The sequence below is a fragment of the Emydura macquarii genome, unplaced genomic scaffold (genome assembly GCF_026122565.2).
Source record: "Emydura macquarii macquarii isolate MOO-44397 ecotype Brisbane River unplaced genomic scaffold, CSIRO-AGI_Emac_v2 contig_2681, whole genome shotgun sequence".
Taxonomy (NCBI): domain Eukaryota; kingdom Metazoa; phylum Chordata; order Testudines; family Chelidae; genus Emydura; species Emydura macquarii.
Genome location: NW_027132818.1, coordinates 3,947,465 through 3,969,883, shown reverse-complemented (window position 1 = coordinate 3,969,883; position 22,419 = coordinate 3,947,465). Strand labels below are relative to the sequence as shown.

The following is a 22,419-nucleotide window of genomic DNA, read 5'->3' as shown; positions in this document are numbered from 1 at the left end:
CTCTCTTCCCTCAGTTACTGATAATCTGGCACTATACACAGGGCTGGCTGGCTGGCTTGAAGGAAGACTAGTGAGATTAATCCTTGGAGTAGACCCAAATGTAACTAATTTTATGGATAAAGGTAAGAGTATTTGGGAGAGAGATCAGGTGGGCTCACTACCTTATTTTCCTATTGCAAGTTCTGCACTTCCTGAGGGCCTGGGCAAAGTTACTACCATTTTAGAAAGTTTGACAGAAGACAATTAGCCAAATAAACTCGGAGCATTCTGCATTCTTTTAGAAATATGGCAGTAGGTTTTAGTGGCTAGAGTCCTGAGCTGCACAGCAGGGGACCTGAGCTCTAGTCCGTCTCTACCACTAAGATTAAGTGTGACCTTAGGCAAATCACTTCACCTCTTTTTTTATTTTTCCTCTTACCCTTATGTGATCTATCGATTTAGATTGTAAACTCTTCATGGCAGGGACTGTCTCTTACTGCATGTTTGTACAATAGATTTCACGATAGGGCCCTGATCCCAGTTTGGGCGTCTATGGCACTAATGTAATAGGTGTTTGCATTTGCATGCAGTTTACAAACATTAACTGATTGATTTACATGTCACCCTTATCTGGTAGTATTAGCCCAGTTTTACAATTAGAAAAACTAAGATAGATGGATTAAGTAATTTGTCTAAAGCAACAAAGGGAATTACTGTCAGAGCCAGCATGAGGATGCGGGAGTCCATTGTTACAGCCCCAAGCTTAGTCCTTTAGACCATCCTGCCTCTCATGCTATTTGAGAAGCCCTCAAAGTGTCCATGTTTTCCATTATTCCCTTCTCCGCTCTTTCTCCCCTCTCCCCACGATAAAAATGAGGGTCAGCAGAGAGGGTGGTGAGAGGGAAAGGGGGACAGACAGTGAAGAAAACACAATGGAAGGCAGTGAGTGATAGAGTGTGAACAATAATGAATGCAAATGGTAAAGTATGAGATGAATAAAGAGGGAAGAAAGACAACGAAGCGGGAACAAGTGAAAAAAGGTGTGCTGAAAAGAGGGAGTGAAAAAGACTAGTCATGGGCTTTAAACTTGAGCTCATTCCATGCTCAGGAAAAAGAGAAAACGTTGATCCTGCCTGGTTTAGATAGTGAGAAAAACCAGGCTGCAAAACATATCCATTCTTGGAATAATCTGACCAGGGCTGGATACTCAGCCAAGCAAACATTCTGCCTTCCAGTTCCTTGCTAGAACAGGATTATGTACCCTGCTCTGTATGCCTCTTAAAAGATGTTCTCTGGTTTAGATTGTTCTAAGCAAGCTATCAGGTCAGACACTGGCCCCTGAATCTGTTCATATTACAAGTCCTAATACCGAAGGCCTCATCTCAGTGGAAGCAGGAGTGTCAAGTTTATAGCTTATCATCACCTTCCAATGTCACCTGCTTATAGTATGAACTGTGTGGGGCTGGTAAACAAGCTCCTCCTCCTTTTAAAAATGGCCTCTGCCAAGCTTGTACTATAGGAGTAGATGCTCCAGGCTACACTTCCTCTACACTCTCAATACAGTCCTTAGTTTCTTGTGACCCAGTTCTTGCTATGGAGCAGGATCAAAGGAGCTCAGCACAGGTCAGTTGCAGGCTGCAACCAGAAAGTACTAGTAAGTGTTGTTACCTTATTTCAGTACATAGTTTGCTCTTAATCAAGGGTTTATCTTGAAACCAATCTGTTAGTCAGTAACATGCTTTAAAGCTGTCCCAGGTGCAGAGAAATCTGAGCTAGCAGCATGTCTGACCTCCCTCTGGTGGATTGGCCTGTTTTCTTCCTATCCAGAAACTTTCCAGAGGACTAGGACTTTAGTTACAGCTACACCCAGAAGTTAAATTCAAGGGAGAACAGGAGGGATTCCAGGGCAGTGCAGAAACAGTTAATACCTTAGCTAGACTAATCTGGCTGGCTGGTTCAGACCTCAGTGAGGATCTGACTGTTCTGCTCATTAAGAAGTGAGGAAGGCTTCAGTCCCAATTCTGGATACTGCACTATAAGGCTGTAAAATACATAGCAATCTCTTCATGTTTGTCAGACTAACAGCCATCACCTCTTTTCCCCAGACCACTTAATCTATTTCCTTGAGGGGCTATCTTATCAGACAGATAGTAAAAGATATATAAGGGCAAAATGGGCATATAATTCATTTGTCATAAATTGGTTTGTGGATGCAGTGTGAAAATAAGTCATGTGATGTCATGCTCTGCCCACTGACGAGGATTTAGAGTCCCATTGGGTGTCTCCGTTAGATAATTATATATGAGTGGAGGACATTTGCAGACCAGGCACCTTTTGGCATTAGGAAAGGAGGACTGGTGGAGTGAGATTGCTCTCTGGTCAGAGAGGAGTAGCTATTCAAGGATCTCCAGAAATCCAGTCTCCGTGGGGGGAGGGGAGGAAGGTCTGGTAGGTCTGCATGAGGGAGCCTTTTGAATAGGAGGAAAAGAGGATGTCAGTAAGAAATGAAAGGGAAAGACTACAGGGAAGCCTCTGAGGAGCTAGAGCTAGCCAGAGAGAACTGGTAAAGCCAGGGAAGGAAGCTACAGCCAGGAAGAGCCATATGGTCAACCTCAATGTATTCTGCAAAGTTCCTGTTGCTGTAGTCATTTCTGAGTTATTAATACTACTTTGAAGATCAGTCAGATTTTCCTCGCCATGCTCCCAGCAATGCAGTTTTTCCTATTCCTCTTGTAGCTAGAGAGTTGTAATGATGTAGCAGGTAGATGTTTTTTATCTTGACATCAAAATAAATTACCATAATCTTTGGTGAAGGCAACAGGCCTCTTGCTAAGCTTGAGATAGTTCCACATAACTATGTGTGATTCTATATTGAGGAGATCTTGTACATATCGCACAAGGTTGTTTGTTAAAAGAAAGTTTTTTTAATCCTGAGCTATCTTCCTCAAGGGAGGGAGTAGGATTTCTTCTAAATCCTTGGATTACATGAATGACCTTCAGGTTTACAAATGTACTGACAATGTCATGATGGCAGAAACCATACAAAAGAGAGTCCTTTTATTTGCTAAGATTTTTTTACTGTTGTTTATTTACCAGTCTATAATTAAAATTCCTTAAATATTGGGTGAGGTTTTGATCTCTACCCCTTTAAAAACAAACTTGTTTTAAACCATCCAGTTGCTTATCTTTCTGAAAGAAACAACCCAGATTTTTAAGAGTGCTTGGCTATGCTATTAGTAGGGCTACAATTAAATTTGGAAATAACATCTAAGAACTCTGCTGTAGAACTTCTTAATATGTATTATTTACCCTGGTCCCTTTTTTAAAATATTTGACAAGCAAGCAATTGGGGAGGGTATATGTAGAATAAAGTGTTTACTTTACTATGAAAAACAATGCAAGGAATTGAAAATCACTTGTGCAATCAAGACAGTTGTTCTCCTGAAATGTCTAATTGAGTGCCTTTGTGAGGCTGCTGATTGCTAGCTATTGATGTTCCTTTAATTTTGGATATGAACAATGACACTTGGGTCTTGTCTTTCATGTACAAGACACACAAAACACTTTAAGATTTAAATATAAGACGGGGAACATCTCTTCAAATGGTGTAAATTAAGTACACGTGCTACAGGTGGTGACTTTCACCTTTCTGGTGACCTTCCCTTGTTTTTAATGAGTGCCCAATCAGTGTCTAATTTCATAAAAGCAACCCATTTGGGGATGATTATATCCTCAAGACACCTATGTCTTGCCTGTGGTACACTGTTACAGTTGGAACTTATTGGGGTGCTCTTAAAGTAGTGGGGGTGATGTCAATGGGAGCAGGAGCAGGGTAAGCTGAAGCACTGAAGTAGCTGAGAAGGATGCTTTACTGGTTTGAGTGCTGGCCTGGGAGACCCAGGTTAAATTCCTTCCTCCACCCTAAACCACCTGTGTTTTGCCATGGGCAACTCCCTAAGTCATGCCTCAGTTCCCTGTGTGTAAAATGGAGAAACTGAGAAAGATAGTATGGTAATGGGACTCATATAAGTACCTTATGTAGAAACACTAGTGTAGGGGAGGATGAGCCTTTCTAGAGAATTCTGCCCCCAGCCTTGCTCCTCCCCCAACCCCATTCAGCCCCCCAGTCCTACTCTGCCACCAGGCCCTGGCCGGAACCCATGGGGGGTGTGAAGGGAGCACTCCACCTCCAGTTCCACTCTGCCCCCATTTCCTCTCTGCCCCCAGACCAGCTCCACTTCTAGCTCCAGTTCCATCCACCGGTCCACTGCCGAGGAAGCTTTGTCTGTGCAGTAATGGAAGGAGGGGGCACAGACAAATTCCATTAATAGTAAGAGGGGGTGCAACTGGAAGTTTGTGCACCACTGTAGTAGATATATCACAAATAAAAGATTAATTTCAAGCTCTGTTTGGGATGGAATTCAAATGCAGTTAAAATACACAATAGCCCACAGCATTTTAAAGTTTTTAATCAATTCAATAAAATGACCTTAAATGTGCTGGATGCATAAGAAACAAATTGATCAAATTATCAGAACATTTTATATTTAAAACTAACTTAATAAACAAAGGAAACATGATTTGCAGTTAATGAATTGAATTGAAGTGATTGTTTCTTGTCAATATATCCTTCAAGATATTAGAACTAGTAGAGCTCATCCTCACAACTAATTTGCTCATTGTTTGAAAGAGGAAAACAAGGTTTCCTGCTTTTCCAACTTCCTTTTGTTTTCTAACTTTGAATGAACTAGTCATTGAACTGCACTAGTTAAATAAACTGAAATGAAAAAAATATGCTCTCTACACCCAGAGAAGAGGCTACTATCAAAAGCTGGTTTAGCACTTCAAACTTGGGTTGCAGGTTCTTAGCTAGTGGCTTCCATCAGTTGAGTGGTATGATTTTCTTCAAAACATCAGCAGTGAGCAAGTACTGCTTAATTTAAAAAATATTAATTTAAGTGATTGTAATAATTAAGTTTATGCTTTATCAGTTGTCATAATTTCAAATTTAATTTTAAATAGGTTTATTTTTAGAAATAAACCTGTGCTTTTTAGTTTTTAAAAAATGTTGTTTCTTCCAACTTTGTATTATCCCCTCTTTATAGTGGGGAAGTATGGTGAAGTGGGGATAAGTGACTTGTCTAAGGTCACACAGAGAGTCTGTGACAGATCTGGGAATAAAACCCTGGTTTCCTGGCTCCTAGTCAATTGCCCTATTCACTGGACCATGCAGAATCACTAAAATGTTTCTATCCTGGCAGGGAGTTTTAAAAAATGCTTGCTTGTTTTGTTTTTGTTTTTCAGTGACGAAAAATTCCTTTGCCATGCACAAAGCATTTTGTTGACTAGCCTGTGTCTAGAATGCTGCATGTATTTATTAAAGAGTTTAATGTTTATTCAGAGTTAGGCTGTGGATATCTTTGACTTTGAGGGCAGTGGAATTTGGACCCAACTACTGTTTGAGAGGTTTTTCTAAAATTGAACAATTTTCCCATATGGTTATTGATCCTTTTAAAAATACACTCTCTGCCTTTGTGGATTTTAATTTTTTATTGAGCAGACAGAGTGAAATTTTCTTACAAGAGAGAATTTGAACATTTTACATGGACTTTTACTTTTTCCATAATCCCTTCCTACAGTTTAAAATTGAGTCTTCCTCTTGCTAACACTGTGTGACTGAGAAGGAAAGAAGAAAGCAAGCAGCTGTGTACCAGAGGCAGGTCAGGGGTCTCTAATCTTCTATTTTATATATACAAGATTAAAGATCTGCTTTGAGTTTTGATTAAGAATGCAAAGTTAAAAGATTAAATACCAGCAAGCCAAATTAAAGAGGTTTAAATCAAATCTCAGAATTCATCAAAGTACCAATTTTTTAAGCTGTCATTACAACATGGGATTAGTGCAAAGCTTCCCTGAACTCTGATTTGATGTTCTTTGGTCCACAGTGTTACTCTTCCTATAGTCTGTGCTCTCAGCACAAAACCAGCTATTGTCTTGTATTCAAGCTCATCTCACCTAGAACTTCCTTTTTTAATATATACACCCATGGCCTGATTAATTTAGAAATGCTGCATATTTTTGTGACCTGCATTTTGGACACCAGAAACAATGTGCTGTTCTGTATTATGCATTGTCACAGAATTTATTAAAGCTTAGTAAACTTGGCTATTTTAGAAAAAGATCTCCTTATTAATGCTAGTAATCATGCACAATATTTCCAGGAGTCCGAGATGTAAATTCTTTCTGCATTCTAACCTGTCTACTCCAAAGCTATGCTACAGGAGAGTGGAAAAATACAATAAATAATTTGAGTGAGGTGAGGTTAATATGGTCATCAGGCATCAGAAAATGAACTTGCCATTTCTTTATTAAAGTCTATAATTGATATTCAGACCTCCATGGTAACTGTGAAAAATCTCAGTTGAAATAAATGAAAACTGGAAAAAAAATGTTGCGCTTAACTAGATTAGTTTCAGGAGTTTCCAAATGCAAATTTGTATTTTCATCATAAATTATATGAAATACAGCAAGTTGTTTAGTGCACATATTGTAATACATTGAGAAAACGGTCCCCTTGCTTTGCTCTTTCCTATAACTTTTTGGGTCATCCATTGTGGGGGTATTTCTTGAATTTGGACTGCCTCAATTAGACCAGCATTAATATGCTTTCCTGGACTGCCACCACAAAAGAGGATTTATAAATACAGTACAAATCAAAATTTTAATTTGCTGTTATTGCTCCTGGCAGAACACAATGTTAAATGATCTACAGAAAAACATTCATCAAGATATGACCCATAGCAGCTGATGGGGACAGGCAGCGGCTTCAGCAGGTGTTACTGAGCATGTTCAGTCCATGTGAGCATGCTCAGTACAAGCCAAAGCAGCAACTCCGAGGGAGCACATGACCCCACACGCTCCCCCTCCAACATGTCACCTGTGTCTTCATCTTAAAGACTGGAATTTTTGTAATATTAGAAGAACTGCAATAATCTTTTTGCTAGACACATTTAATAAATATTGTTGTATCCATATGTAGAATGTCTTTCCCCAAGTATCAACTTAGCACTGAGAATGTGCCAATGTACGGTTTGGAAATAATGCAGTTAATTTGCTTTTCAGGTGCTTTATCAAATGCAAAAATATATTAAGGGTTTGTTCTCTGTGGACTATCTCCTCTTTCTGCTTGATCTTGAAGATGTTGTCTTAATACACAGGATATTAAATACTGCAATATGACTTCATTGTGTGTTTATACAGAAGGAGATGATGGTCCATGAAGGAGCAAGTTCTTGTTTAAACAAATATTTTGTAATTAGCAAGCATGATAAAAGATATGATTGGATTCATAATAAGGAAAAACTTTTCAGTGTGTCTCTCTCTTCTCCTCCCCACAATTGAAATTCTATATAAGTACTTATACTTATTGCAGGTGGGGTGGGGGTTTTGTTGGTTTGGGGTCAGTTTCCAACTGTAGGCCCCCCGTCCTGCACGTCTGCACCCACATGTAACTAGGACTTCAATGGGACTCTGACATGGCAACCTGCCTGTGCATCATTGTGCAGGGTCAGGACCTACATTTGGCAAAACTTCTAACTTTAACACTAACCTAGGACTTCCCTTCTGGCCACCCTCTGGAGCTGAAGTGCAAGAGCTGGGCTATTTTTAGTTGACTACCTTTGCACATGACTGGCTGTGAGGATATGTGGGGCTAGAAGCTGGGTCTGCCAGTCTCTGAGCAACTGCCACATCTATACTGTCACTCCGTAGCTCTGGCAGAACAATGATCAGCCTTGTGGGGCCAAGCACCACTGGATGTCCCACCCACAGAGGCCCTGACTGGCGGAACCTATCTTGTTCCCTGATAGGCTTTTAAATAGCGTGTCTGGGCCAAAGGGAACCACTTGGAGGCAGTCTGTACAACAAGACAGATCCTTGACCTGCTGCGAAGATAGAACTTGCCTTGTTCCTGTTTCCTTCATCTTTGCCTTGCTCCTGATCCCTTTCTTTTGCTTTGTTGAGCCTGCTCTGCTTTCCCCGACTCCAGATCACTGGGTTCTGACTCTCGGCTTTGATTCCTGGCTCTGATTTGGTCTGACCCTTGGCTCTGGCATTGAGCTTTTGAATCTGAGGCTTGGTTCCATTTCCTGGCTTCTGATGCCTATTCTGCCTGCTAGGCATTGACCACCCACACCCTGGTTCCTCACGCTGACTTTTTCATCCTCACTGTGTACAGGGGAGAGTTTCTGGAAACACAAGCCTTTCCTTATCAGCTACAAGAAAATGACCAGTCTCCTCCTCCTGCCAATACTCTTAGTCTTCTAGGACATAGGTTACTGAACTCAAAATATCTAAATAAAATATCTTTAACTCATCTACATGTGTAAAATGGGGATAACACTGTACTGATTAGTAAGAATGTAAGCTGTATTGGGCAGGAGCTATCTCTTACTAGATATCTTTACAGCACCTAGTATAAAGGGTCCCTGATCTCATCTGGGGCCTCTAGTGTTGCTGCATTACAAATCACTGTTGTCAATTCTAGTTCAGGTTGCCTGCACCAACAGATTTAGCAGGTGTGAATTTCTGCAGAGGGTTTGCCTAGTTTCATTGTCTATGTAAAGTTTTTTGCATTTTTACAAGAGAGAATTATATCTGTTAACTGAAATGACAAAACTTCAATTAATGATTGTGTTTTTTGAGGTTTTTGCTTTAATCTTACTAATGACGTTTTAAGTGGCTAAACTGATTGCAAAGATGCATTAAGATCACTTTCCTTTTCTGCTGTACAAAGCCCCAGTGAATGGTCGTTGCACAGAGGGTTCCATGGTGCTACTGGCCATCTGCGTGCACAAAAGGGTGGGCATGAATTGCCCCCTTGAATCTGTAAGCCTTTTTTATTTAAAAAAAAAAAAAAAAAAAAAATCCTAAAACCAGATGGCTCAGGAGATTGGCATTAGTATAGCCCTAGATTTGTTCCTTTGAATCCCACCCACTGGTTGATTTATATTGCTACTGTCAACGGTATATGTGAAATAAGTTGGTGGTTTCTATCAGACTAGTGAATGTGTAATCACCAATTGTGACAGCAGTGTGTGCACTGTTATCAGAGAGGCCAATGACTAGTTCTTCAGAAACTGAATTACCCTTTTGCCCTTGGATGTGATCTCTCCAGAAGGGAGTTCAAGCACAACAACCTGGCACTATGTAGGAGCCTGGGGCATCTTTACCACAGAAAAGGGGGGGGCATAATTTTCCCCCAAGTCAGATGCCACTTTACCCCATGACTCTTCAGAGGGTTTCTTGATTTGTCTCTCTCTGACATTCAAAAGGGACACCTTTCTGATTATTAAAATGCTTCACATTAGAGACTCAGGCACTTTCCTTTTTAGTACTATACAGTTGTCATTACTTTGTATCCTAAAGAAATATTCCCCAAGATTATGCTTTCTTCTAGGAAGTGAAAACTTCCTGGTCCTGGAAAAATTATATATATTTTTCTTTAAGTGATCTTCCTATAAAGTGGTTTACTATGCACTTGAAGTGTTTTCAAACAACCAAGAAAATTCAGATTGGCCAGGCTGTCTGCAAGAATTTTGTACATGCTCTTTGATTAAAGATGTAAAAAATGATTACATTGTTGCAGAAGAACAAGGAGAATCGTGAAGCAAGAAAAAAATGTTATCCTGCTACTGGCAGTTCAGTAGTCATCTTTCTTTTTGAAGTTCTGTTTGTGGCTTCATTTATTTATATGTGAGTTGCAGAGAAAAAAGGAAGTCTCTCTTAGTGAACTGGCTCCCAGGAAGAACTTGTTTGCTTATCTTGTTTGTTCAATATTTTAAAAATGCATTAATGCCACCTTAAAGTTGAGATTTTAAACCCACAATAGCCATGAAATTAAAAGTTAAGGCATTCATAGCTACCTTAGCTCTGTTCGCTGGTGTACACATATGATAAGAATGCCTTGCCAAATTCACCTCTGGGATAAAGGAGCATAGGTCTATGGAAGTTGTGCCTATGTAGGCCAACTTGGGAATTTGGCCCCATAGTCTTCCATTTCATAATTGTATAACAAGATATTGTACACATTCATAGATTCTAAGGCCAGGAGGAAATATTTGTGATAATGTAGTCTGAACTCCTCTATATCACAGGCCATAGAACTTTCTCTAAAAGATATGCTCTATTTTGGGAAATATCTAATCTTGATTTAAAAATTGCCAGTGATAGAAAAGTCACCATGATCCTCTTACCCACATGTTCAGCTGATTAGCTGTATGGCCCCCCACTTCCCCAAAAAAATCTTTTTAGGAATCTCTGCTTCCCAGGATAGAGTTCCCCATACTTACAGGATATCACTGTTAGGGTTCTCTTTGTTCCTAATACACTTAAATGCCTTAACTCTGCTGGCCAGTGACTTCTCCTTGTGTCTCTTTGCTTCCCTTATCTATTTTCTACCATTCCTAGTAATGACTGTAAATCAGAAGCTAGCCCCTTCCCCTTTCATCCATCTGTTTTATTTTAAAAAAAAAAAAATTTTATAGCTTCATTTCCCTTCTAAACCAGGTCTTTTGTTTAAAAAAAAAAAAAACAGCCTTCTTCCTTGATTGGGGAATTATGGCTTTTTGGGCATCCAGTAAAGTGTTCTTAAATGATTCCCAATTGTCATTCACATTTTTCTCATTAAACTCTTCCTCTGGCTGATTTGGCTCATAATTGTGTTTAGGTTTTGTGAAGTTGGCCTTTTTAAAGCTCTAAGAATATATACTGCTGGTCTGGACAGTATTCTGTACTCACATGTACCTAAGCTACAATTTTTAGTTCTGTGATTAGTTCCTCTTTATCTGTCATATTGAGGTCTAACGCAGAATTCTCCTGTGTTGGATATTCATCAAAGGGTTACTTTACAAAGACACCGTAGCTTCATGGGTATAGAAATATTTCACATGGTAATTTGTAGTAAATCTAATATCAGAAAACTGGTGTACGATGTAGGCAGGGCTTGGTTTTGAAGGATGGTGAACTTAAGGCAAGGCTATTTCTTGAGTTGAATAATTTGTGTGAAACAAAGCCCAGCCTTGAACGGTTATCAGCAGTAATTGATTATTATAAGCTATCAGATACTATAATGGCGAGTTCTACGAGGTGCCTATACATCTAATAGAGAAATGGGGTGGACTACAGTAACATCATGATGCTGAAAAGTAAGGCTCTGAATCTAAAAGTAGCTTTTGCAAACTTATCAGCTGCTCTATGGCTTTGTACAGACTAGATAGACTTCCTTTTTCTGTAATTTCTCACTGATGCTACTGCTGAGTTGGGAGACAATGAGAAGACAGAGTCTCAAGTGATTAGTGACTTTTTTTAAAGTGTCCACATTTTTGCATGCCAGGTTGGTAGGTACCCGCCCCATAACAGGTTGCTACCTTCTAGTCCTTAGTGGTGGGATCTAATGAGACTTCACAGAGGAGCTCTGTTACTTTAAAACATATAAAAATATTGTGAAACTGTTGTATAATGTGTACTGTAGAGTGGTCCATGGGATCCACACACCTTTCTCCCATCGTCTGAGACAAAGCACCACTGTAGTTAGCAGGTGAGATCCTGACTCGATTGAAGTCAATGACAAAATTCTATTAACTTCAATTAAATCAGACTTCCACTGTGTCCTGCTGCAGATGAAACAGCTACCCTGCTTCCTAGATTCCTGCCATCATCTTAGAGGATCCCCAAAGAGGGCAGTAACAGGTGATGAGGAATTGAGAGGGGATCTAGAACCCATTGGAGTTCTGCTGGCCTTCTGGGTTATGTTCCCCAATAGGTTAGAATTTAAAGCTTCAAATAAGCATCCAGGCTTTTTGCTATTTTTTCCAACACGTGCTTGTGTGTAAAATCCAAATGATTGACAGTGAAAATAAGAGGTAAAATAGCTCTTGAATTTTGCCTTGTTAACCATTATTACCTAGTTAGATAGTCATGATCTGGAGTGGCTGTACAGTCCTGAGATGACCTTCAAAGTCACTATACAAAACCTCTCCTGTGTCAATATATGGAATCTGAAGTTTTCTATGGCTTCTTGTGCGTGGTGTGACCCATCCATGCCTCGGGTAGACCGCCTGAAAATGCCAAGATCAGGGAAGGCTGTAAAAGGAGAGCAGATTCTCTCAGCACTGGTGGGTGACACTGAAGTTAGACTTCCCAACCAGCCACAGACTATGCTTCTGATTCCCCACACTGGTTATCAAGAAGCTAAAACAAAAATATACACAGCCCCTTTGCTGCATTGTCTCTGGCTCCCAATCAGCCACTAGGTCCAGTAAAGAGAAGTTATTTAAAAGTCTATGCTCTTTACCAAAAAGGTTTCTCCTGACCCCAAAGGGTCAGCCACAGTACCAGATCAATATAAGTTTGGATCTTACCCAAAATACCACGCTGCCAGCCAATCCTTTAGTAACTAAAACCAAAGGTTTATTATAAAAGGAAAGAAACAAACTGTAAGAGAAATGTTAAATGATTAAAGCAATCACATACATACAAATGATTGGAAAGTACATCTATATATGAGGTTTCCAGGAGAATTGTGGAGTTTGCAGGCTTGTATAGTCCCTCTGGTGTACATCCAATACCTGGATGGGGCTCAGTTCTTTGATTCACAGCTTCAGTTGTGGATGAGTTGCTCCAGAGGCAGGTGAAGGCTGACTGAAGACAAAATGGATGTGGTGCAGCTGCCTTTTATGTCCCTGGGCCTTTCCCAGGCAGCTTGTGGAAATTTACAGAAATAAGTTGGAGTCCAGAGTCACATGAGTAAGTTTTGGTGACTCATCAGGTGTAGCTCGAGTTTCTCTCCCCAGGCCCCATTGTACCTGTGAGTTTCCTTAATGGGCCATTAAGCAGCTGCTGCTATCCTGTCTGGGGAGTTGCCCAGAAGCACAGCACAAGTTGGAGTACAGACACACCAAACATATTCATAACTTCCAATACAAATTTGACACATACACACAAACAATATCTTCATCCTTAGCAAACTATAACCTTTCTAATGGTACGCGACATGGTATATCTCATATGACTTATTGTAATTTTGAAATGTTGTTAAATAGCAACATAAATGGTCCCCCTAATTCAGCCAGCATCACACATGGAATGGATGGAGGCTTAAAATTGCCTTATTCTAACACTTTGCCCTTGTGCAGTCAAAGTCACTACTCAGAGAATAGCTTTCAATGAAATCAGCTGAAATTAATCCAGGGACCCAAGAGAAAACTGCAGTTAGAAGCTAATTGACATAGAATACAATAAGTGGACTGATTATTGCTGATCTTCACTAGCATTTCAAAGCTTTTTTCCCCTTTGATGAAGAATGGGTATACAATGATGTAGCAAACCTTACTTTCATCATAACATAATCATTTCTGCAGTGAAGGTGCCACATGTTGTGTTATGACTCTGGCTTGACATTAAAACACTTCTCCCTTTTGATGCAGCTTGTTGTGAGCATTACAACATCATTAGAGGAGGCATCCTACAAAGGTATCTATAGTGGCAAGGCTTAGTTATAAGGTGTTGCAAGGCAGCTTTCACTCAGGTCCTCATCAAGCCCTGAGTGGACAACTAAAGGTTCTATTTTTAGTGCTGAGATCATTCCTTCATCAATAATGCCAAGTGTAGTCAATGGGTTCTTCACAGATTAAAGCCAGAAGGGCTCATTAGATCATCTAGTTTCACCTCCAGTATAACACAATCCATAGGACTTCATCCAGTTACCCCAGTATAGAGCCCAGTGATTTTGGCTAAAGCATATCTTCCAGAAAGGCATTCAGTCTTGATATGAAGTCTTCAAGAGTAGGAGAACCCACCATTTCCTTTGGTAACTTATTCCAATGGTTAAATGATTTTATCATAAAAATGTCAGGTTTGCCATACCAAATCAAACTATTGGTTCAGAGTCCGGTATTGCTATTTCAGAGAGACCAAAGTCAGCATATTTCTCAACATAATCCAACTCTTCTTAATGTATTATAAAAACTAGTCAGTGGCAGAGATGAGAAAAGAGTTCAAAACTTCCTGCTTCTGTGTTAATTTCTCAAGTCCATTGAGACCTTTTTGTGGGGAAGAAAGGAGTTCATTTTAGAAGCCCAATCATTTTTAGAACAGCTCAGTTGACAGGCATTAAGATACATAGCTTGCTATCTGTGCAGTTGTGAACAGCACATTCATGTCTAGCTATGCGGCTTCAACATGAATAGAATTTTCTACTGTGTATGCAAAGCCTTGCATTTTTTGACTTCAGAAATAATTTTGTTCTCTCACACTTTGCCAGAATTAGCTAAGCAAACACCTCTCAGTTAGGTCTATTTACATGACAAGTTTAATGTCTCAATGGTTTGTTTTTGTTAGTTACATTATCCAGCACTAAAACACAATTCAGTTATGAATGTTTGTTTACAGTGTGTAAAATGTATATTCTACCCATTGTAAACAAAATGTTTGTTTCTCGTTCATCTGTGCGCCCCCTCAAAATGGCAGAAGAGATGGTGTTCCAACTTTCCATAAAATTACTTCTGGGCAGAGATCAAGCCTGGAAAACGTCAGCAAAAGAGACGTGTTTGGAAAGTTCTGAGTGATTAAAGTCAGAGAGTTAGAATGGAAACTCTTTTGCTACGTTGACTATAGCAGTGGTTATCACGACAGTTACAAATATTGTTTAACTGAATCCATCTGATCTGCATGTACTGAGGGCACAGGGTGCATGCCAATTAATATTATAACCAGCCATAATAGGTTTTAACCTTCAGATAAATGAAAGAGTGCTTCAACAGATAGATGAATATTGATTAAAATGTTCCTTTTCTATTTTCTTAAAATAACTAACATTGTAGGTCTCTATCCAGTGCCACTAATGATTGATCAGTAAGCTGAAATAGTGCCTATGGGATACTGAAGTCTGCAACTTGCCATTCATAATATTTTTAGTAATTTATCTTTACAGTCTTTATGTATTTATGAATCACTATATTTGAAACTGCATTTTGAGTCTCTTCACGTTTTTCCAGTTAACTAAATGACTATTTCCTTTCTACACCCCCACTTTTAACTGTTGTTTAATTAACCATAACATGCTGCTGTTCAGTGGATGTTTTTATGGCTCAATAAATGTCAATTATAAGCTGTGTCCTAAATTCTTTTGATAGGGAATAGTCTATTTGTCAACTGCTGAATCTGTAAATAGAAGTTGCCCTAAAATCTGTTTCTCGGGTTGTGTTTTGAAGAGGCAGTCTGTTTCATAATATTTTTAATTGTTCTTCTAAATGAAGTATACAGTTTTCACTGGATGTGAAACATTAATCCCAAACTGAAACCATATGTGACAGAAAGAGAATTATATGGATTTCTTGTAGCATTTTACCAAGAGGTTTAACTCTCTAGAAATGCAGATCACATCTGCATTTGTCAGCTTTTTATTTTTCCTCTTTTTTTAAGCCTACAGTAAAACTTAAGTCTAATACTATTGTGACTAGCAACAAAGCAGGAATGGAAATGGATATGCAGTGCTTTATCTTCCAGGACCTGCATTCTGTTCCTTTAATACCCGTAAAAGAGAGAGGCTTGATTTTGGCCGAAGTGCTGAGGAAGTTCAGCCCCTTTGAAAATTGGAGCATAAATGTTTAATCACTTTTTCCCACAGTACCCTTCATTTTAATCGGATATGTTTGATAGTACTAATGTAGGTTTGAGCAGCAAATATGTGGTTTCAGATTTATGGACATGTGAGTGACACCCTGGATTGTCAATAGACATATTAAGATATCAAGATGGTTTGGATATTCTAACATCTTCCTTTTTCAGGGGGGAAGGGAGTGGATGGTTTTCACAGAGACTGGCTTGTTCAGGTGGTTGATTATGTAATACAACAAACCTTTTCATCTAGGTCTTAAATTCTAACTAAGACTTGGGGTCAATTCCATATCTAGTAAAGAAATGTCCATGTTATAAAAACCAATAGCACAATTGACTACCTTATTGGAAGTCTCCGCAAAAGAGAGAGGATTTAATGGTCCTGAAAACTGAACTGTTTTACCTTTCTCTGCATCAACATACTTCTCTTCTCAGGGAGTCCTGGCCACATTCTGTAGACATTTAAATGACCTATATTGTGCCTGTAAAAACAAGAAACCCACTTAAGGCCAAACTGTAAATTGGGCCCAAAGTGCAGTTCTGCCCTGAAAAGTACCTACATAAACTTAGCCCTTAAGAACCTGAAAAGCTTTGGGAATGTGAGCAGAATTCTGTTTTGGCATGTATATAATTCAGAGTGACTGGGTAAATTGTAGCTTCAAGATGTATGGAGGTGCTCACTTCAGCTGCACCTTAATTGCATGCACAGAACACTACACTTGTTAGGTCATTGTTAGTGGGGTTATAGCTAAAGCTGGAGAGAACATAGGTCAGTTTTTAGATTCCAGGTTGAGTTTGCTGGGCTGGAGATAAGAAAAAGGGGAAAATAGCATTCTTGTTACTTGTAAATTAAGCAAATTGTATCTGAAAGCCACGGATATTCCAAATGTGGGCTTCCACAAAGCCTTTTTCCCCCCCTTTGAGTCACTTTTCAGCATAGAGCCACACTTTAAAAATAGGATTTATTCCCTTGAATTTAGGAATGTTGTTTTCTTCCTAAGCTGATACGCTGTCTATTTTACTAACACATATTCTAGTTTTGTGATCATTTACTGTACCTAATCTTGTGGACCCAGTCTTCCTACTTGGACTCTATAATAAGTTTGGGTGACCATTTCCATTTTGGGGGAATGTGGGGCCCAAATCCCTATTTCAAGGACTAGGTGTTGTATATGCATCTAGGGAGTGATATTCCCTACCCCATAGAATAGCTTCACAGCCTCAACTGAATTTGATGGGGCCCAACTTACAAGTGTCCAGGTTGGGTCCGTTAGCCTCTGATTACCTCCTCTGCCTGTGAGGTTAGTGTGGCAACTGTGTCCTGCTGGCTACTGCTCCCTCAGTGTGCTGTGTGCTGCTGAGTGACTGTGCTGATAAATTCAAGTAGGTTGTGGTCTACTCGGGTATGGATGGACTTAAAAATAAGACTCAGGCAGACCTCTACTCCAAACAACTTACAGTTTAAATAGACAAGAATGAAAGGGGGCAGGAGAAGGGGATGATAATATTCCCTATCTTTAAAGCTGGGAAACAGGCAAAGAAAGACTGTGACTTGCTCAAGGTTTCAGTCGGTGGCAGAGTTGTGAATTAAAGCCAGGTCTCCTGAGTCCTACTTCAGTGTCTTAACCACACTGTCGTCTGTTGCTTTAGCTTAGGTTGTAGAGGTCTGGGTGTTTTTGAATGTGAAGGACCAAGGTTATAGTCCTGGCTCCTTCAGTGTGTTGCTGATTTATCTTGTAATAGTGCTTATAGTCTGCAGTGAGTCTTGCAGACTCATTAGCTGTCCATATGGTTTTGGTTTTTCCCTCTGATTGTAAATAGTTTAGGCTATCCTATACTATTGATAACTGGGAGGAGCTAGTTGCTGTTTTCTTGAGACCTCTTCTGTTGTAAGAGGTATAGTATCTTCCCATAAACTTATTTTTACTGTGCATTTTGAATTGTGAGACAGTCTTCTCTGTGTTATGTTGTGAAATATAAGGTAGATCTGATTGACAAATTTTGAGTAGCATGGGCTTTGGTCACATTAAAGGTCAACTTAGATGTGTGCTCTGTTTATCATAAGAGGTCACATTCACACAAGTGGATTCAGGATATTACTTTGGGGTCGAGGGATTGAATTGGTAAACAAATGCATGGTAACTTGCAATGTACATTGCTAAAGAAACCAAACAAGCCGTCTCCTAATATAAGAAGCTATTTTTTAAAGAAGGCTTTAAAAGAAACTAACTTTGGAAAAGTTTAAAGGAGCATGTGAAAGGTGTTCACTACACACACTCTTGGAAGGGGTTAATGGAGCTGAGAAGAGGCCTTTTAACTGCACAGGCCACAGCTGAGGGGAATTAGGTGTCCTCCTAACCCCTGAATGATGATGATGAAACCCAGCTGAGAAGGAACAGCAGGGCTATTATAAGAACAGGGCAGCAGAAGAGGACTCCAGCAAGATAGTCTGTAGCTACTCTTTAGACACTAGAGAGGGAATGAAGGAAACCAGCCAGCCAAGGGGGAGAGGGTGTAGGAAAACTACAGCAAGGTTTAAGATCAGAGGGTTCTTAAATTGGAACCCAGAGTAGGGGGTTATCCCAGTTTCCCTGCCAGCCATGGGGGAGGTGGCGCAGTCTGGGCAGTGAATGGGAAGACTGCCTGAGACAGTTTGTATGGAAAAACTTTGATACCCTGGCTAAGCTATGAAGGGAGAGCACCCCGAGTAGCAGAGAGGCAGCAGGACACGTGAATGAGTGACAGAAGGAGGCATTGGACTTGGAAAGAGCTAATCCCCAGAGCAGCTAGGAGGCAGTGCCCCACTGGTGAGTGTACCCCGTGACAGGACAGTTCCTATCTCTGAGCTATGTTTCTGGGTATGTCTTCATTTGGAGTAGTGTGTGTGTGTGTGTGTGGGGGGGGAGAGAGGGAGGCGTTCACTCAGGACAGGGAGAGATTCAGTCATCATCTTCCCTGTAACTCTGGGTGGCTTATGGCTGTGCAGCTTTGGATCAGCACTCTGACCCAGCAGCCCACAAGCCTCAGCCTGGTTTTCCCAACTTGGGTACTCTTTGCAGCCTGACCCTTCTCTATTCTTCCAGTCCCAAATTTGTGCCAGAATTGTCTTCCTGCAAGTCCCTCCCACTGGATCCTCACAGAGGAAGCGTTGGCATCACTGCCTTTACAGAGACAGTAGAACAGTCCAACCTGCCAGCTTTCTGGAAGCACACACCTTACTGAATTTACCCAACACTGATTTATAATGAGAGGAAAACATATCTATTAACAAAAGAACTTGTATGAAGCGATGGCAAGTAAAAGGGGGTAAAGGTAGAAATAGTTACAAGCAAACAGAAGAGAAAACACATCTAAAAGACTAAACTTAATCTAGCAAGAGACGGTGTTGATGGTTTCTCTCACCCACAATCTCCTTTCCAGCCTTCTGCTGCCCAGAACCCCTCACAGAGATCAAATTGCTTGGTTTCTGTGTGTCCTAAGGTGAAGGATAAAAATGGAGTATTTATGTTCCTTATATTCCCAAAGACATGTCTTTGTCTCACAAGTCAGGGAGGCCTCTTTAGCATTCAGTCTATTGTGTCTCTCTGGAGTGCAGGAGCCATGTTAATTCTCTGTATCTTGAGTTCAATCTCAAGATAACCCATGCTGGTTTAGCTCAGTGGCTTTGTTTACTTTGAATATGTAAATTGAGACATTCCTTTGTCTATGACAGATCTGTTTATCACCTTTTACCTAGGCTGCTCTAGTAATATCACAGAGGGAAATTATAACTTCACATACGACATTAACACATGCATTTTACAATATTAATAACCAATATGTCAGTCTTCATATACTTTATAAGGCATATTTGGTACAAACATTATTGCAGTTGTGTGTAGGGTGTGACTGTGTGGGTACCTAGGTCACCGTGTGCGATTCCTAGTTCAAGGAGACATACTGGTGCTAGCTATCCTTGAGCTAGTGAGCTAACAATAGCATGTAGCTATAGTAGTGCAAGCTGCAGGACTAGCTAGCTGCCCTGAGTACATGCTAATCTGAGACCCTAGCCATGTACTCGCTGCACCTAGTCAGTCCTGCAGCTTGCGCTGCTATAGCTCCATGCTATTGTTAGCATGCTAGCTCAATGACAGCCAGCACGAATGTCTCCTTGAGCTGGAAATCATATCCCCCACTCAAAGTGTAGATATACAATTAATGTTTGCAGACTAAGGGTTTTATAGTAGCCCAGATCTCAACTGTGCTGAGCACTGTACAAACACTAGTGACAGTTTCTCTTCCAAAATGTTTACTACCTAAATAGACATGACAGGGGATGGGAGGGGAAATGGAGGTCTAGAGAGGGTAAAGTGACTTATCCAAGATCATGCAGCAAGTCAACTGCAGAGCTGAGAATAGGACCCAGATCTCCTGACTCTGGCAGGTCTACCCACTAAACCACAATAATAGTCACAAAGACGTAGGTCAGGCTGGATAGACGGTTGCTGTTTGTAGCATTAGCTCATTTATATTTTTCTTGTTTAAAAAACAGCTCTAGACATTTTAAGTTCTTGGTAATGGCTCGTAGGCATCCTAAAGCCCATAGCCTTGACCTGGGTGAAGGGTTCCTTGTAAGGGTTCTATGTTGCTGTCATGTTTAGAAACGTTGACCAAAGACTCTAATCAGTGTGAACAAGTTGCATAAAGAACAATGTAAATATCTTAGACTGCCACTAGGTGACAGTACACTTATGAATGTGTTTCGTAATGCAAGCAAAAGGCATTCACTCCTCTGATTTATTCCACGCTGACGGCTGTCCATGTATCTAATCTATTACACTGCTCAAAGTTCTGAGCAGTGATCTCCTTCTCATATTATTTCCAGTTGTTGGAAAATACAATTTTCATGAAGGATTTTGTTGTCTGCATAGCCCCTGGCACAGTCTTCATGTGACAATATAATAGTACAATCCTTAGCATTTTCCACAAATAATTCAGAGGTCGCATAACAATATATGACACTTAATTTTGTGACTACAAACTGACCTTTACAAGGATGTTTTTATTTTCTATTCTGGGGTTTCTTTGTGCACCTCATTGCAAACTTTTAGTCACAACTTGCAAGACAGCAGTACTGTGTTTTCCTTGTCAACTGCTGTAATTTAATGAGCACGTTGATCTTTTGCCAGGATTTTAATGATTTCTTAGGAGGCCAAATCCTGAACTCCTTACTCAGCTTGTTACTCTTTTTATACTGGAGACGGCATGTTTCTTTTGCTAGATATAGACAAAATAGAACCTAATTATTGTGTACAGAGGACATGATCTTCACATTACATCATAATGCACAATTTTTTCTAGCGAAAACAAATATTCCATATTGCATCTGGTTAAACTCTATTACCATGGGTGCTATTGTTCTTATACAGGCAATATATGGAATGAAACCAGTTTCTTTGTATTTTTCTATTGTAAGAGGGGAAATAAATAGTCCAGCAAAAGAAACCAATCCTTTACTGCAGTAATGTAGCTGTGTCAGACAAAATATCAAGTCAACTGTAATCTATATTTAAATGAATGGGTCTGCTTGGGCTACATAGCCCCAAAAAAACCCCAAAGCCTTGTAGCCAGTCTCAGAGCCTGGGTCAATTAACTCAGGCTCAAGCTGCAGGGCTAAAAATAGCAGTGTAGATGTTGAGGTTTGGGCTGGAGCCTAGGCTGTGACACCTAGTGAGGTGGGAAAGTCTCAGAGCCCAGGCTCCAGCCTGAGCCCAAACACCAACGCTGCTATTTTTAGCCCCAATCAGTTGACTTGGGCTCTGAGGCTCACGTGTGTGTGTGTGTTCTGTTTTTTTTTTTTTTTTTTTTGCTGTGTATGCCATACTCGGTGTGAATAAGGGTGACAATACCTGGTTTTCAGCTAGCATATGCTGCTCATTCTGTTGTTCATAAAATCATCAAGCTAAATTAAATGAAACTCTTTAACAGATACAATATAAGAAATGCCTACATGCAGAATTTCATACATGTCATTTTTGGCCACATGGATTATGATTTGTCCTAATTTATATGCAAAGGCTCAGTCCAGTTGTCCTTCTGGGTTTAGTTCTGGACCCTGCTGCAGACATCCTGGATGACCTCGGGCAAACTGCTGACTCTCTCTTTGCCTGGTTCCCCATCTGTTGGTGCTGATGCCTTTTATCTGTCGTGTCCAATTAGACTCTAAACCCTACAGGATAGGAATTGTTCACTTACCATGTTCATTTAAAGTGCCTAGCATAATGGGGCCCAATTTCAGCTGAGGCCTTATGTTGCTATTAAATGTTATAGTAGTACAAATAGTAGTAATTAGGAGTGGGTGAACCAGTTTGGATAAAACAAGTAATCAATACCTCCACTCCAAACTTTGTGTTGCATTTATCCAAAGTTTGGATAACTGTTTTAAATAAATAAATAAAAATTACTTTTTAACTCTGCTTTTCCTGAATGGAGTGGCAACCTCACTCAGAAGTGCTAAATTACCGAGAGGCTGTTATCTCCGTTTTTTTTATCTGTCCAGAATCCGATACAGGAAATCTCATCAGGAACTTTGTTTCATGAAATTTGCAGACCAATTTTGCAAACTTGATGATGTCTTAGATGGTTTGGATAAGTAGCCAAGCTACAAACCTCTGAGGTTTGCTGATCACTATAATACTCCATTTGTTATTTTAAGAGCAGGCTTTGGGCTTTCCAAGGTCATTTGTTGGCTTGTGAAAACCATGCACTGTTTTTGTCCTAGTTTTG

General features: G+C 40.0%; 2 long non-coding RNA genes across 2 annotated transcripts; both read left to right on the top strand.

Annotated features, from left to right (window-relative positions):
• Positions 1-1,506: 1,506 nt before the first annotated feature.
• Positions 1,507-7,341, top strand: LOC137164682 (uncharacterized). The gene is made up of 2 exons (XR_010923158.1): positions 1,507-1,633; positions 6,728-7,341. It is a non-coding gene; the product is annotated as an uncharacterized lncRNA (long non-coding RNA).
• A 10,851-nt stretch (positions 7,342-18,192) lies between these two features.
• Positions 18,193-18,865, top strand: LOC137164691 (uncharacterized). The gene is made up of 2 exons (XR_010923162.1): positions 18,193-18,461; positions 18,738-18,865. It is a non-coding gene; the product is annotated as an uncharacterized lncRNA (long non-coding RNA).
• Positions 18,866-22,419: the final 3,554 nt, after the last annotated feature.